At 39.2% G+C, this 16389-nt stretch overlaps 1 protein-coding gene across 20 annotated transcripts in view; it reads right to left on the bottom strand.

Annotated features, from left to right (window-relative positions):
• Positions 1–16389, bottom strand: part of CELF2 (CUGBP Elav-like family member 2) — a 449189-nt gene that overhangs the window by 335876 nt on the left and 96924 nt on the right. The window lies entirely within an intron of this gene.

Below are 16389 nucleotides of genomic sequence, written 5' to 3'. Positions count from 1 at the left end.
TGTCCAGAGTATTATTTAGCCTGCTACGTTTTTGTAGATGCACTTAGAAAATGTACCTGCTGTAGAAACTGGATTTTATGTATAAAGACCGGATAATGAGAACAAATGGATAATAATAATCCGTAGCAGCCAAATTACAGAGATAATGTGATACTTACCCTCAATCAAAATATAATATAGGTACTTGTCCAACATAGAAAATGCATAAGTGTACCCTAAGAAACCTTTGACCCTTACTTTATCAGAAGAACAGATGTGCTATTGCCCTCCTCTGCAACTTTATAGTCCTATATACAAACTACAAATTGGCGTGGTGATGAAAAGCAGGAAGTGCTTAACCTCATATGCAGTGGCGCATCTATACCGGGGGGGGGGGTGGCAGATCCTGCACTTGTGGTCCGCTGCTAATGGCAATCCCCAGCAAAAATGCATACAATGGAGGATGCCCGCAGCGGACCACAAGTACCACAATAGACATCCTACACACGATAGCAAATATGTGGATGTGATAAACAATAAACAAAATAATAACTTTTACAACTTTATAGTCCTCCACAATTATAGTGCTTACATATACAGTATCTCACAAAAGTGAGTATACCCCTAATATTTTTGTAAATATTTTATTATAGCTTTTCATGGGACAACACTGACAATATTATCCTTTGATACAATGTAAAGTAGTCAGTGTACAGCTTGTATAACAGTGTAAATTGTGTGTGCCCTCAAAATAACATACAGCCTCTAAACCACTGCCAACAAAAGTGAGTACATCCCTAAGTGAAATTGGTCAAATTGTGCCCAAAGTGTCAATATTTTGTGTGGCTACCATTATTTGCCAGTGCTGCCTTAACTCATTTGGGTATGGAGTTTATTAGAGATTTATAGGTTGCCACTGGAGTCCTCTTCCACTCCTCCAAGATGACATCACAGAGCTGGTGGATGTTAGAAACCTTGAGCTCTTCCACCTTCCGCTTGAAGATGCTCCACAGATGCTCAATAGGGTTTAGGTCTGAGACATGCTTGGCCAGTCCAGCACCTTTACCCTCAGTTTCTGGTGACGGATTATGTGATGGACCATGTGATGAGCGCAGTGACGTTATCAAAGGTCCTTTTCCTCCTGTCATCAAAGTAGAAGACAGAAGAGAAGCCGGGATGCGCAAACAAGTGGATAAGGTGAGTTTAATTTTAATTTTTTATTTTTTAACACCTCCATCCCTATTTTACTAATAATTCTGTATTAAGAATGCTATTATTTTCCCTTATAACCATGTTATAAGGGAAAATAATAAAATCTACACAACACCTAACCCAAGCCCGAACTTCTGTGAAGAAGTTTGGGTTCGGGTTTGGGTACTAAACATGCAGATTTTTCTCACGCATGTGCAAAACGCATTAAAGCGCTTTGCACTCGCGGTGAAAAATCGTGCATTTTCCCGCAATGCACCCACATCTTTTCCAACACGTGACCCACAACGCCCGTGTGAACCCAGCCTTAGGCTGCTTTCACATTAGCGTTTTCAATTCCGCTATTGAGATCCATCATAGGATCTCAATAAAGTAAGTAAACACCAGTTTTACAGTATTCCCATTCATTGTCAATGGAGACAAAACTGAACTGAACGAAAAGGAATGCACCAAAATGCATTGTGTTCCATTTGTTTGCATCCCTGCAAGCATTGTTTTTCTGTCCACGATGTGGTGTGGAGCTAGACGTTCTGACACACAATGTAAGATCTGTTTTCTCTGAGACAATAGAAAACAGATTTTTTTTCCCTAAAATGAGGAAAATTGTCTTCTACTTTACTTTTTTTTTTTTTTTTGCCTTCCTCTGGATCAACTTGCAGGATAACAGACTGATACAGGTGTCTTTTTTCAGTCTTACAAACTATGTTACTATGAGGGTACCATGTATGTGCACTGTCAGTCTCCCAGTTAATGTGATTTTTTTTTTTCTTGAAACAGGGGGTAGCTTTAAACAACCATGCACATATTTATCTCCTCAGCTGGAGTAGAAGACTGCTATCAAAGTTAACCACCTCCCATCTGCCCATTGAATAAAAACATCCGGGAGGTGGTTGTCTATCTCCTAATGGACGTTTTAAAATGTCCTTTCAGAGATCGCAGCTGCATGCTAATCGTGCAGCTGCTGATTGGGTTGCCCGCTGTCAGTGACAGCAAGGGCAATCCTTAGAGAAGGCAGGGACAGCCATTTTTGTCACCTTACATCATAAAAAGTGCAACACCAAGTGATCAAAAAGGCGTATGTCCCACAAAATGGTACCAATAAAACTGTCACCTCATCCCGCAAAAAAATGAGCCCCTACATAAGAAAATCACCTCAAAAAATAAAAAAAACTATAGCTCTCAGAACATGGACACATTAAAATATATTTTTTTGTTTCAAAAATGCTATTATTGTGTAAAACTTAAAGAAATAAGAAAAAGTATACATATTAGGTATCGCCACATCCGTAACGATCTGCTCCATATAAATGTCACTTGACTGAGCCCCTCAGATGAATGCTGTAAAAATAAATAAATAAATAAATAAAAACTGTGCTAAAACAACCAATTTTTGTCACCTTGCCTCATAAAGTGTTATAATGAATAATAAAAAAATCATATGTACCCAAAAATAGTACCAATAAAACTGGCACCTTATCCCCTAGTTTCCAAAATGGGATCACTTATTGGGAGTTTCTACTGTAAGGGTGCATCAGGGGGGCTTCAAATGGGACATGGCATCTAAAAACCATGTGGCCCTCCTTTTCTTCTGCTCCCTGCCGTGTGCCCATACAGCAGTTTATGACCACATGTGGGGTGTTTCTGTAAACCGCAGAATCTGGGTAATAAATATTGAGTTTTGTTTGGCTGTTAACCATTGATATGTTAAAGAAAAAATTGGATTAAAATGGAAAATCTGCCCAAAAAAGTGAAATTTCAAAATTTGATCTCCATTTTCTTTTAATTCTTGTGGAACGTCTAAAGGGTTAACAAAGTTTGTAAAATCGGTTTTAAGTAACTTAAGGGGTGTCGTTTCTACAATGGGATCATTTATGGGGGATATCCACTATGTAGGCCCTACAAAGTGACTTCAGACGTGAACTGGTCCTTAAAAAGTGGGTTTTGGCAATTTTCTTAAGAATTTGAAGAATTGCTTCTAAACTTCTAAGCCTGCTAATGTCCCCAAAAAATAAAATGACATTTCCAAAATGATGCCAACATAAAGTAGACTTATGGGGAATGTTAAGTAATAAATATTTTATGAGGTATCACTTTCTGTTTTAAAAGCAGAGAAATTAAAATGTAGAAAATGTTGAATTTTTTTAACTTTTTGGTAAATTTGGGATTTTTTCACAAAGGTGAAATATATTGACTCAAATTTATGACTAGCATGAAGTCCAATGTGTCACGAGAAGACAATCTCTGAATGGCTTGGATAAGAAAAAAGCGTTCCAAAGTTCATACAAAATAAAGTGAGATAGGTCAGATTTGCAAAATTAGGCCTGGTCAGGAAGGGGGCAAATGGCCCAGATGTGAAGTGGTTAAAGAATCATAAAGTCAGGCCACAAACATGCAGAACAAATAACCTTCTCTAACAGATACAACGCAGAATGGTTTAGCATTTTGCTAGCCTTTTTCTGTAGTTTTCTAACGCACAGTATGCACATCTAGTTATTAACAAGCAAAACCATTATTTCAATGTTATTTCCCAAGAGAAGAATTAGAGAAATGCGAACGGTTGTCTCAGGAGGGGATCTGCCATGAAAAAGAAAGAAAAAGGGAAGAATATAAAAAAGGTTGTTAAAATGTGGAAGAGGCAATAAAGCGCTTTCCTGTCCTACACAATGTATTCCCGATCAAGACAGTAACTGAAGAGGCACAAACCATAACTATCAACAGGAAAATAAACTGTGGATCTAAACTAATGGAGTGAAACCTTATTATTGATAACACAGGAGAAGGAGGAGGCTTTGTATTATAAAGGTGGCTTAAAAAGACTTTCTGATCTCATAAAGTGATGACATATCTCTAGGATATGGAATCAATTTATTACTGATGGGGGACCCCAACTGATACTGAGAATATTTATTTATTGCATCAGTTTAATCTTCCTTTACTGTTTTTCCTGTGTAGCAGCGATTGAATTGAATGTGGTCACAGTACGACAGTAAGAGTCACAAAAATCACAAAAACTCATTGTTCGATTTTTTGTGTGATTCTGGGGTCACAGTCATGCCAACTTGTAAGTTGCACTACAACACCGTTCAGTACAACGGCTGTACTGCTACACAGAAATTTTTGGTTGTGCCACAGGGCTTTGTGCCAACAGTGTTGGGCCAAAATTATAATGAAGCCTCAGTCTTAAGATTGCTGTAGCCCAAATTAGCATTCACCCAACAGCTATTCCTCTCTACTCCAACATAAACACCTGAGAGAGGAATAAGCCGCTGCCAGATAGTACAGAGTATCATAAGATAATGGGTTGCATCAAAAGGGGCACAGATGCCCGTGATGAGAACATAGTCCTACCACTTTACAAATCATTAGTGAGACCAAACATGGAGTACTGTGTACAGTTCTGGGCTCCAGTGAACAAAGCAGACATAGCAGAGCTGGAGAGGGTACAGAGGGGGGCAACTAAAGTAATAACTGGAATGGGGCAACTACAGAACCTGAGACGACTGAGGGGAGATCTAATGACTATGTATAAATATATCAGGGGTCAGTACAGAGATCTATCCCATCATCTATTTATCCCCAGGACGGTGACTGTGACGAGGGGACATCCTCTGCGTCTGGAGGAAAGAAGGTTTGTACACAAACATAGAAGAGGATTGAGACCATGAGACCATGGAACGCTCTGCCTGAGGAGGTGGTGATGGTGAGTACAATAAAGGAATTCAAGAGGGGCCTGGATGTATTTCTGGAGCGTAATAATATTACAGGATATAGCTACTAGAGAGGGGCCGTGGATCCAGGGAGTTATTCTGATTGCCTGATTGGAGTCGGGAAGGAATTTTTTATTCCCCTAAAGTGGGGGAAATTGGCTTCTACCTCACAGGGTTTTTTGCCTTCCTCTGGATCAACTTGCAGGATAACAGGCCGAACTGGATAGACAAATGTATTTTTTCGGCCTTATGTACTATGTTACTATATGTGTTGATGTCCGGGGACAGGTAGGACATCCACACATTAGATTGTTGGCTGATCCTGCCCTAATCAATATCATATTCTGATTCAAATCTAGGAGTCATGCTGCACTATAGACACACTAAGCACTGAGCCACCATGTTGTTTTAAGTTCCCATTTAACTTATTTTAACTTTTTGTGAATGTTAATGGGAAATGTCATAATTTTGATTTAAAAAAGTCAAAAAATAAAATATATATTAACAACTTAGCGGAGATGCACAGATGACAAGAAATTGAATGTGATTTTCTGAATGGGTTATGTTTTAACTCTATCTTCCAGTGAGAGAAAAACTTCAAACATATAGATTTCCTTTGTTGCGGTAGCATTAATGAGCAGGACATATGTAAACCATCTTCAGTACAGACCAGAGACGCTGTGTTGAGTTTAGCCTATGGCTTTAATATTTATGTGGTGGTATAGTGCACTTTACACCTGAGATGTACACAGGCGCATTTCAAAGAAGCATTGATTTCTTGGGCTACACAAGAAGCCAATTGGCTTGGTCACAAGTGATATGAACAAAGTGCATACATATATGGCTGAATACATTTATTCTATGAATCATGTTATTTGTTGACTGGCTACTTGGACTCTGAGGACCAGGCTTTCTTATTTCTCCTACTTGTGCTTCCAGACCTATCACCCTGCAGGTTGTTTGTTCATCTGTTTGTAAGAATGCAATTATTGAAGCACATCCACCAAAACGGGAGCATCTAGACAGCCTAATATTCTTTTCTCCTGCTCCTCTACTCTATCCCTCCTCCCCTGATGAAAATCACTCTTAATCAGCTTGTCATTCTTTATAACAACAGTTTTTATAATCTGAGGATGGCACAGAACAGCTCTTTTATTGCATCTTGTGATTTTAAAGACAACTGGATTTAATTTACTCTGTGAAAAGATGCAGACAGCTGCTGCCTCCGATTCTTAGCCTCATATGCAAGTCTTCAATCTGTGTCTTATTGAAGCAGTGGAATGAGCTCCAGGTAAGGAATGAATACATAGGTTCACAGACTGCTCACAGGGAGAAAAAGAAGTTCAATAGGGATGCCGTTTCTCATCTATCAATGTGGAGGAACCTGGTTTGTCATTTGGCACACCTCACTGTGATATCACAACAGTGTTATCAGTAGGTGAAACCTTGGCATTACAAGAGCTGCAGTGAATACCAGATGTACATCTCAGGAGCTTGTATGAACAGACGGGTGCCATAAACTCTGCCCATCGAGTAGGGCATACTTTAAGTGATGGGTGGCTTTGAAATGAAACAGAAAATTGGGTTAACAATTTCTGCGGGATATCAAGGCTTCATGGGAATTCAAATAATAATCTGTCATCTGCACAAAAACGGAAATAACCACTAAGGCTACTTTCAAAACTAGCAATTTTTGCAGATCCGTCATGGATCTGCAAAAACGCTTCCGTTACAATAATACAATCGCATGCATCCGTCATGAACGGATCCGGTTGTATTATGTCTTCTATAGCCAAGACGGATCCGTCATGAACTCCATTGAAAGTCAATGGGGGATGGATCCGTTTTCTATTGTGTCAGAGAAAACTGATCCGTCCCCATTGACTTACATTGTGTGTCCATCACCATGGTGATGTATCATGTGACAGACCATGTGATGAGCACAGTGACGTCACCACAGGTCCTTTTCCTCCTGTCATCAAAGAAGAAGACAGAAGAGAAGCCGGGCTGCGTGAACAAGTGGATGAGGTGAGTCAAATTATTTTTAATTTTTGCTCCGCATCCCAGGACGGACAAAAAAAAAGCTGCAGGCAGCGTTTTGGTGTGCGCCTCCAGAGCGGAATAGTGGCAGAACGGAGGCAAACTGGTGAATTCTGAGCGGATCCTTTTCCATTCAGAATGCATTAGGGCAAAACTGATCCGTTTTGGACCGCTTGTGAGAGCTCTGAACGGATCTCAGAAACAGAAAGCCAAAAAGCTAGTGTGAAAGTAGCCTAAGAAATCTATATGCAGGCTCCTAGGCCCTATACATAATCCTACATTATATTGCAAAAGTAGCTCATTCTACAGACCAACATGACTCAACCTGCATTCTACAGACCATAACCACCATCTATCTTTGTAGATAGATTTTTAGTATTAAACAAATAATGCTGTTAAATTATCTTCTGGATGATCAAGGCATAAATCTATTCTTAATTTGAATGCTGTTGAAAATAATTGCTTGACGTTTTAAGAGACAAGACACGTCAGAAAATATACTCTACTTCTCACATCTTGAATAATTGCCAAGATTTGTGAACCACCTCACATAAATTATATGGATAAATATACTTACAAAGAAACTACATTCTGTTCCACTTTTTTTGCCATAAATTACATATTTTTTTAGAATTATTCATATGTGCATGAATGTACTCATTGACTTCAGGGACCAATGGTGGACAAGTTAGTGCATCCTGTTGTATGGGTTGACTTATGTGCAACCAATAGGTGTCAACATTGCAAATGTAGGAAAGTCAAAGCCAGTTGACCTGAAAGGAGTGGTCAATGAGCCCTACTTGGCACTGGGAAAAATAACTAACAGGCGTTAGAGTTGGTTAAGTATGGCTGCCCGTATTCGTAGAGGACTGGTACTGTTACAGGGTTAAACCTGCTGTTGCTATGTGGGCATGGTTGGTCTATGCGGTTGGTTTACATATAAAAACTGTTTTTATGGCATGATTCTCATCCTACGCCTTCATGATTACTTTTCTTTGTTAATTAGTTGTTAAATATGCCCACATTTCGTGACTGACTAATACACAAATACTCCTAATTAAATCTTAAAAAACAGGCAGTAGCATTGGAAATGGAGCTAGGTTTTTTCATTTGCTTTGTGTAACCTGGAATACCCATCGTAAACCGTTACAATTGCCATTTCTTCTATTTCATGTTTGTTTCCTATTTTCTCACTGTCAGAGGCACGATAGAATCAATTCTTACTTTCAGTGACGCTCAGTTCAACATAATAATGTCAATTTTCATAAGACCCGAGAATTGTTTTAAGGAAGAGACTCTATGATTTTGAGTGATTGCTGCTCTGGAGGGGCCGCAAACTGCTGCGTGGATCTGAAGAGAGCCTGACACAGGTGTTGACAGTTTGAGAAGGGTTTTGCTGTGCAGGTAAGCAGGTGTCGGAAGCGTCCTTTGTTAAGTATAACCTTGGATTTAAGCCGAGTTTCTTGCTGCTGCCACCATAAAAGAAGTAAAGCTTTAATTTACAACAGACAAAGACCTACAAGATTTTTGGACCTTCTTTTTAAGATTACGCCAATGACAGATGCACTTAGTTAAAACTTCAAAGAAAATGATTAGTGGATATAACAGATGGAAATAAACCTGACTCAGTGTGCAACGATTTCTGCATTGTGCTTATCGCCATTGCCAAATAGAAAATTGCTAAATACAGTGAAGCAACTTGGAGAGTTGTATCCTGAAAACCTGTCACTGGATCTATACATTAAGATGGATTTAGTGTAAGAAAATATAACTATATATTAAATATTTTACTGGGTAAATTCTATGTACTGTATATTGCATTTTCTTAACATCATGTCATCTTTTATGACAGGCTGGGGTCTAGATTATAAATGTAAGCTAAATGCAGAAAAATAGTTACCATATCACTGCATGGTTTCCATTGATATCCACATCTTTTGCCAATACTACACGTACTTGCTCTTTAGAAAAAAATGTGACGGGAATGGCCTATTGTTGAAATCAGTTTTTATGTTAGGGCAGGTTCACATCACCGTTATGGATTCAGTTTTTTTGTTTTCCATTATAACATGGTTATAACGGAAAATAACGGAATCCATAAGACAGAAATCAAACGGAAGCCTTTAAGAGGCATTCCGTTTTGCTTTCCGTCATAATCGAAGTCTATCGGCAATAACAATGGATCCGTCTGGTTTCCTTTATGCAGAACGTAAAAAAAGTCCTGTCGACTGGACTTTGTTTTCCGTCTTGCATAACTGGAACCAGACGGATCTGGTATAAATCCTATAGACTTCTATTATGACGGATAAAAATGGAATGCCTCTTAAAGACTTCCGTTTTGACTTCTGTATTATGAATTTCGTTATTTTCTGTTATAACCATGTTATAATGGAAAACAAAAACGGAATCCTTAATGGTGATGTGAACCCGCCCTTAAACATATTTTGAAAGAATTTTTGATGATATTACTTTTTAATTTTCCATTTCACTTAGTGTTCGTTGAACACCAAAGTGCTCGGGTGCTCGAGTAGAGCACCTCGGGACGCTCGAGTGCACTCGAGCACAATGGAAATCAATGGAAGAACCAGAGCATTAAACCAAGCACCCCCTGCTCTGAAGAGGGGAAGGGTGTCTGGTTCACAGGAAAAAATGAAATGTATGGGAAATTTATGGAAACACCACTGAAATGGTTCGGGAACAGCATGGGGAGGATGTTTGGATGCATCTTGGACTCCCAGGTCGCTGCTGGGAACGATGTTGTCCGAGTAGTACGCCACTTTTACGGACTGACAATATTACGCACAAAACCAAAGATAAAATCAGTTTTAGAGGAAAAATTGTTAGGAAAAATGATTTCCTTTATATTTACTTGTATATAAAGTGCAGGTGCTGGCGGGGTGTTATAAAACTGTCCAAGGCCTTGGAGAGTGTTGCCCTGCCTCTGTTGGAACTGCTGTGTGTTCCCCTCGTATCCTCTCCTAGGCTGGCCAAGGAACTACGTACTCTGCAGCCAGCTTTGTCAGCTGGAAATTTTTGGAGCAATTTTTCCACAAGGACCTTCTGGTATTGCACCATTTTGCTCGTCCTCTCCACCAAAGGGATGAGAGATGAGTTCTTTTTGTAGCGGGGGTAAAGAAGGGTGAACAACCAGAAATCTGTGTTGGCCAAAATGCATACAACACTAGGGTCACGGGAAAGGCAGCCTAACATAAAGTCAGCCATGTGTGCCAGAGTCCCAACAGACAAGACATCGCTCTCCTCATCAGGAGGATGACTCTCAATCTCTTCATCCTCTTCCTCCTCTTCTACCCATCCACTCTGAACAGATGGAATAAAACTTCCATGGGTACTACCCTCTGTAGCGGAGGCAACCACTCCTCCTCCTCATCATCCAATTCGCGCTGAGAAGACGAACTGAGGGTGGTCTGGCTATCACCATGTGTACTGTCTTCCCCCATTTCCACCACTTCCACATGTAAAGTGTCCACCTTAATTGTGAGCAGCGAGCGTTTGAGTAGACACAGAAGTGGGATGGTTACGCTGATAATAGCGTTATCACCGCTCACTATCTGTGTTATTTCCTCAAAAAAATCATACTTACCTGATCCATTTGCTCACGACGGGCCAACCCCCAACATCTTTCTTGAAGAGCTTGCATGAAATCCCATGCCCAGTGACGATGTCACCATGCCGGTGTGATGACTATCTCGGGCAACGAGAGATTGTTCACCAGATGTTCCACCAAGATGGCGGCAGCCAGCCCATCATAAGCAAATAAATCAGGTAAGTATTATTATGTTTTTTGTTTTACACTCAGTTATCTATATCAGATTCCACCATCATTTATGAACGCAGCATGTTTTTGGTACAGTGACAGGGAGAGGAGCAATCGTTCCTCCCTGTCATTATACCCACTACTTACAAAGAAATGCACTTTGTGACAAAGTAATTTGTCACAAAGAAAACATTTTTGCAAAATTTTACCAAGCAGCGAATCAAATTTTCCAATAATTCACTCATCTCTAATGATAACCAAACCTGGTTTGAACATAGACTAACATGAATATATATATATATATATATATATATATATATACAGTATATATTTACAAGAATGGATGGCATCATTTATGCAGGTCACACCAGATTGTTACTTTGGCACCAGACAGAAAAAACCTTTTGTAGAATGAAGCTGCATTGCCAGTCAATCAATCAACACAGGTCTGACTCCTCTAAACTTGCATGTGGCCAGCAAATGGGTGATCATATAGCACATAGTCATATCTGAAGTAACTCTTTTATGTGAAATATGTTATATATTACATAACAAGTAAGTTTCCACTTCTGATTTATTATAGAATACTTAAAGGGGTTGTGTCACTTCAGCAAATGGCATTTATCATGTAGAGAAAGTTAATACAAGGCACTTACTAATGTATTGTCATTGTCCATTTTTTCTCCTTTGTTGGCTTGATTCATTTTTCCGTCACATTATACAGGTCTGTTTACATTGTTACGACCACACTGAAATCCAGCAGTGGTGGTCGTGCTTGCACGCTATAGGAAAAAGCGCCAGCCTCTGTGGTGGCCGGGAGCATGGCAGCATGCATAGGCTAGTGTTTTTTTCTATAATGTGCAAGCACGACCACCACTGCTGGATTGCAGGGTGGTCATAGTCCCTGGAAACGAGCAGTGTATAATGTGATGGAAAAATGAATCCAGCCTGCAAAGGAAGCAATATGGACAATCACAATACATTAGCTTTGTATTAAATTTCTCTACATGATAAATTCTATTTACTAAAATGAGAGAACCCCTTTAATTATTTCTCTAATAGGTGTTCAGAAATACGTGTATAGCATGAGACATAATGCCTATGTTTGCCATGACCAAGTCAAACAATTTAAAGTTCGCCCAATATGCAAATAGTCCATAAAGAGTTAAAATTAAAATGAATAATAACTGCACACAATAAGGAAAGCAATCAATCGCCATGTATTAAAGGCAATTAAGCTTACTTTTCATGAGTTTAGTACCAATTAAAATTGTTAATGTCAGTTAACTACCTATCGTGGCACAATATACTGCACTGGCATTTCAGCACACAATTTAATTGGTGTCTAGGTGAAGAACAGTATGCACTTTGATTAAATGTATTCATGTAGCTCATTTTATTGTACATAATGTAAATTAAGCAACTTGCATTCTGAAAAACATGAATATAAATATGAAATAAATGGCTATAGCCCAGGTTAATTATTAGCACTAAAAGGAAACCAAATATATCTGTAATAATAACATTTTGAATGATAATTATACAAGTTAGGGTCTATTCACACGTCCGCAACTGTTTTGCGGTCCGTGAAATTGAGGATCCGCAAAACACGGGCACTGGCCATGTGCATTCCGCAAAATGGCCGGCACTATAATAGAAATGCTTTTTCTTGTCCATGGATGTGGACAAGAATAGGACATGTTCTATTTTTTGTGGGGCCGTGGAATGAAAGTGCGGATGCGGACAGCACACAGTGTGTTGTCCGCATCTTTTGCGGCCCCATTGAAATTTAATGGGTCCGCATAATGCTGGACGGATGCAGACCCATTTTGCGGACGTGTGAATGGACCCTTATTTTGTGGAAAAAGCTTGAAGGATTGATGGTGTCACTAGATAGCGACTGAGCCAGCAATGTTATACAAAGGGAACCCTTCAAGGTGACCAAGTTGTCGAATCTGTGTGCAGCATGTTATATATGAAGAAGAAGGGCTGAGATTACACTTGGGTAGCATTAAAAAGTCGCAAACTTGTGTTGGTGGCTTTTTAAATGTGTCTTTTTAAACAGTCACAAAGAGCAGTTTTTACGCCACCTTCGCCACCTTTCAGAAAGGGGTCTGGTAAGGACAGGAAAGGGGTGCGATCATCTTCAGTTACGTGAGTTTTCTGGCACAAATGAAGTCAGAAATCTACAGCAGGTCAGAGCCTCGTCATAAATAAGTGCCGATCTTGATTAATCTCCTCCATAGTTTTGTTGAAAAGGATTCATTATAATTCTTTGTAACTTGTAAGCTATTGATTGAAATTCCTGCTCATTCTGGACATACCAGTTGGTCTCACTAAATGACTGACCACTATCTCCGTATACTCATCTAGGCAATTATGTCAATCACTGAATCTCTCAGTCCATTGGACTCAAAAATATTGTATAATAGTATATCATACTTTCCCATCAAAAACATAATAGGTTTTTACAATAAAACTCTATGGTGACAGTTGCCCTGATATGAGTTATCTGTTAAAAGTATATGTCATATGTATACATTAAACAAGGGACAAAAACCTGACGTGAACACAACCTAAGCAATATGCTATCTACTTGTATTATCAAAAGGTTCCTTACAGGGACCATCACCTGTGAAATGATGTTATGTAGCTAAAGCTAAAAACTGTTAAAGCCATTGTAGCTTTCTATACCTACCAATTCTTTCAGTGAAGATTCCTGATCACTGAAGAGGCCCTTCGCTGTTGTACCCAACAAAGTGGCACTCTTGTCCATATAACTGTGTCATTACATTTCTGTTCTATCATCAGGATATTTCATATATTTCATACGTCTTGGAAGATCAGATACTACAGTTTTCACATACTATCCTCATGCACCTGCTCATTTTGTTTTGACCTTTTTTTTGACAATTTTGGTATGCTTAGAGTTGATAACATTGTGCTCTGCATGACTATTGGTTGACCGTTTTCTCCATCTAGATGACTTCCAAGTCACCATTCCCTTATATCTTTTTTGGAACCTGGCCTGTGATGTTTTTAGACTACCACTGTGTGATTTGAGCACATCGATATCCTTGCAAGTCTTAACTAACGTAAAGGAGGAGAAAACAAATGTAAAATTTGACCTATAGATGGCAACACTGGTGTTTTACGCCTAAAGAAGGGGGATGTTTCTTTAAGGCTTGCACCCTATATGCCGAGCAAAATCAAAGTCAACTTTTCAGTAGAATGTTTGTTGATTTATGTATTAAAATGCTGTCTTGTGTGGTAAGGACCTATAATGTGCCATCTACAGCCTTCAATAGTCCACAATTTACTTCTTTGTTCTACAAATTTATATGAAGATTACCAGTTTTATTCCTCAGGGATTTCACATGAATACATTAGAAAAATAAATTCTGTATGTGTTGCAACATCTACTGTACTAAAGAGACACTGTTGCTGTGTAAAGTAGTAGGAAGGCACATGTATATTTGTCTACATGGGTTCGCACATAGACATGGTCCATCATATCCTCACATTTACTGCAGGTCTCTATATTGCTGAACCACCAGCCAAAACCATATTAACCATATTTAAATTATATTTTCTGCATATGTCAATTTGGTTGCCAAGTGTATGAGTGCTCGCTCATTTTTCCATTGTTATATTTAAATTATTGTTGTATATGAAGAGCAAATCCATAAATGAATCTTTGAGTCACCTGCTGCATTCAAGGACAGCTTGGCGATGCTGCCATCAGGCCATCTAGTCAGAACATTGTGATCAGAACCTTTCATTATACAATGATGTTCATGTAGCATACCCGGCACAAAGAATCAATTAAGGGATCCAGGCATCTCACATGAAATTTGAAAAGCATCATTTTCACCAAATACAATAGATTTCTAACAAGCAATATGTTCAAAATGATCCTCGCGAAGAAAGTGGTTTAGGCGAGAGGCACGAGAAGCACCAGGGTTTTAGCTGAGTATAATTTCTCCTACAGTTATGTTTATGAGCTAACAAATTACTCATTGGACACAATGAACTTCCCACTACTGTTTCATTAGACGGCACAGGAAGTGTTTTAAAGTGCCATTTAGGCACTGACTGTGTGGAGCACGGTTTGATAGCAGTTCTCTTATGTCTTCTCTAATAGTGCAGCAAATAAAGCTGACGTGTTGTTTTTGTAGTTAGGCTGTATTGTACTGTATTAAATGTGGCATCAACTCAACCATGGCATCATCCTATATATCAGGCACATTATACATTCATAATAGACAGAAACCTTTAATTAAACAACAAAGATTTGAAGGGATTTAAAGGGTCCTTTGATATGTATTGTCTATCCTTAGAATAAGGCTATGCATATTAGATCTCTGGGAGGCCGAGAATCCCACCAATCAGCTCTGATGCTAGAATGACACAGCTCTGTCCATAGTGTGTAGTGGATGGAGCTACTTACTGTAGTGCTACTCTGATAGAAGTGGATAGGAACGCCTCTGCAGACACCAGCTCCATCCACTACTCATAATCTACATAGCTTTCTAGTTCTGATGCTGTCTTGTGGTAACAGAGCTAGTCCCAAGTGGCTGACCGATGCGGTGCAGGGTGTTGCATCACAGACAATAAGATAAGCCATCAATATCAAAGGATTGAAAACCCCCTTTGAAGGAAAACTGACTATTATTGAGTTATGCCTAATGCAGGTCCTCAGAGAGTACTGTATGATAATGAGTCAAACACTACTCTTTCAGATCCAGACCAGGCTCAACATAATGTTTATGTTTGGCCTAGAGTGTACCTTTAAGATATTCAGATTCAAGAACACGTCAAGAAACACTTTTCAAACACCTAGTATTAAGCAAAGGACAGAAACAATCTCTCAAGTCTGCAGGGTGAAGTCCCAAAAGCAACATGCTTATCTATAATGCAATAATATATGGCCAAAGGCATTAAGATCAGAGACAAAACAGAACATGTACCATATTCTGTGCCAAAATGCCAACATGGTATCAAAGCTAAACAGAAAATTCCATGTTCAGATCCCCTTCTCAAACAGGGGATTGGTGGGGGTCCCGGGAGTAGGACCCCCACGATCAGATACTGATGACTTATCCAAAGGATAGGTCATCAGTAGTAAAGTCTCAGAAATCCCCTTTAAGATGTTAGTGCTAAGATTATATGTTATTTTTCTTTACATGACTTTCATGCAATGAACAGTCACAAATATTGGATATTAGGTACTGTAGATAGCTTGGCCAGTACATGGGAAAAACATATAAACTTACTAACATCAATTTAATATATTTAATATATTTTTAGTCTGACATCATTTGTAATCCTGCAAAACTGCTGACAGCGCTAGGTATGGTCCACAGAGACAGGAGCCGCTCTGCAAGTCTTCTAAAGGCGGCGATTCACTGTGTAGCGCTCTCCACTCTACGCATTGAGCTACTTCGCGGTCCCTATGCTTTGAGTGATGGAAGTAGCAGCCTCTTGGTTGGACACCCTAGCATCTATGGCCTCTAAGTAGCCCTGTCAGCAGTTTTTCAGGGTCAATACTGCTGACAGATTCCCTTTAGGAGCAATATCCAGTGCAGATCTCAGCTCCTGGACCATTGATTTTAATGGGTGACATGTTATTTTTTATTTTTCTTGCTCTATCATGTATACAGTATACAGTAAATACAG

Source organism: Bufo gargarizans, chromosome 2 (genome assembly GCF_014858855.1).
Source record: "Bufo gargarizans isolate SCDJY-AF-19 chromosome 2, ASM1485885v1, whole genome shotgun sequence".
Lineage (NCBI taxonomy): Eukaryota > Metazoa > Chordata > Amphibia > Anura > Bufonidae > Bufo > Bufo gargarizans.
Note: the sequence above shows the minus strand (reverse complement) of the source record. Positions and strands in the feature narration are given on the sequence as shown.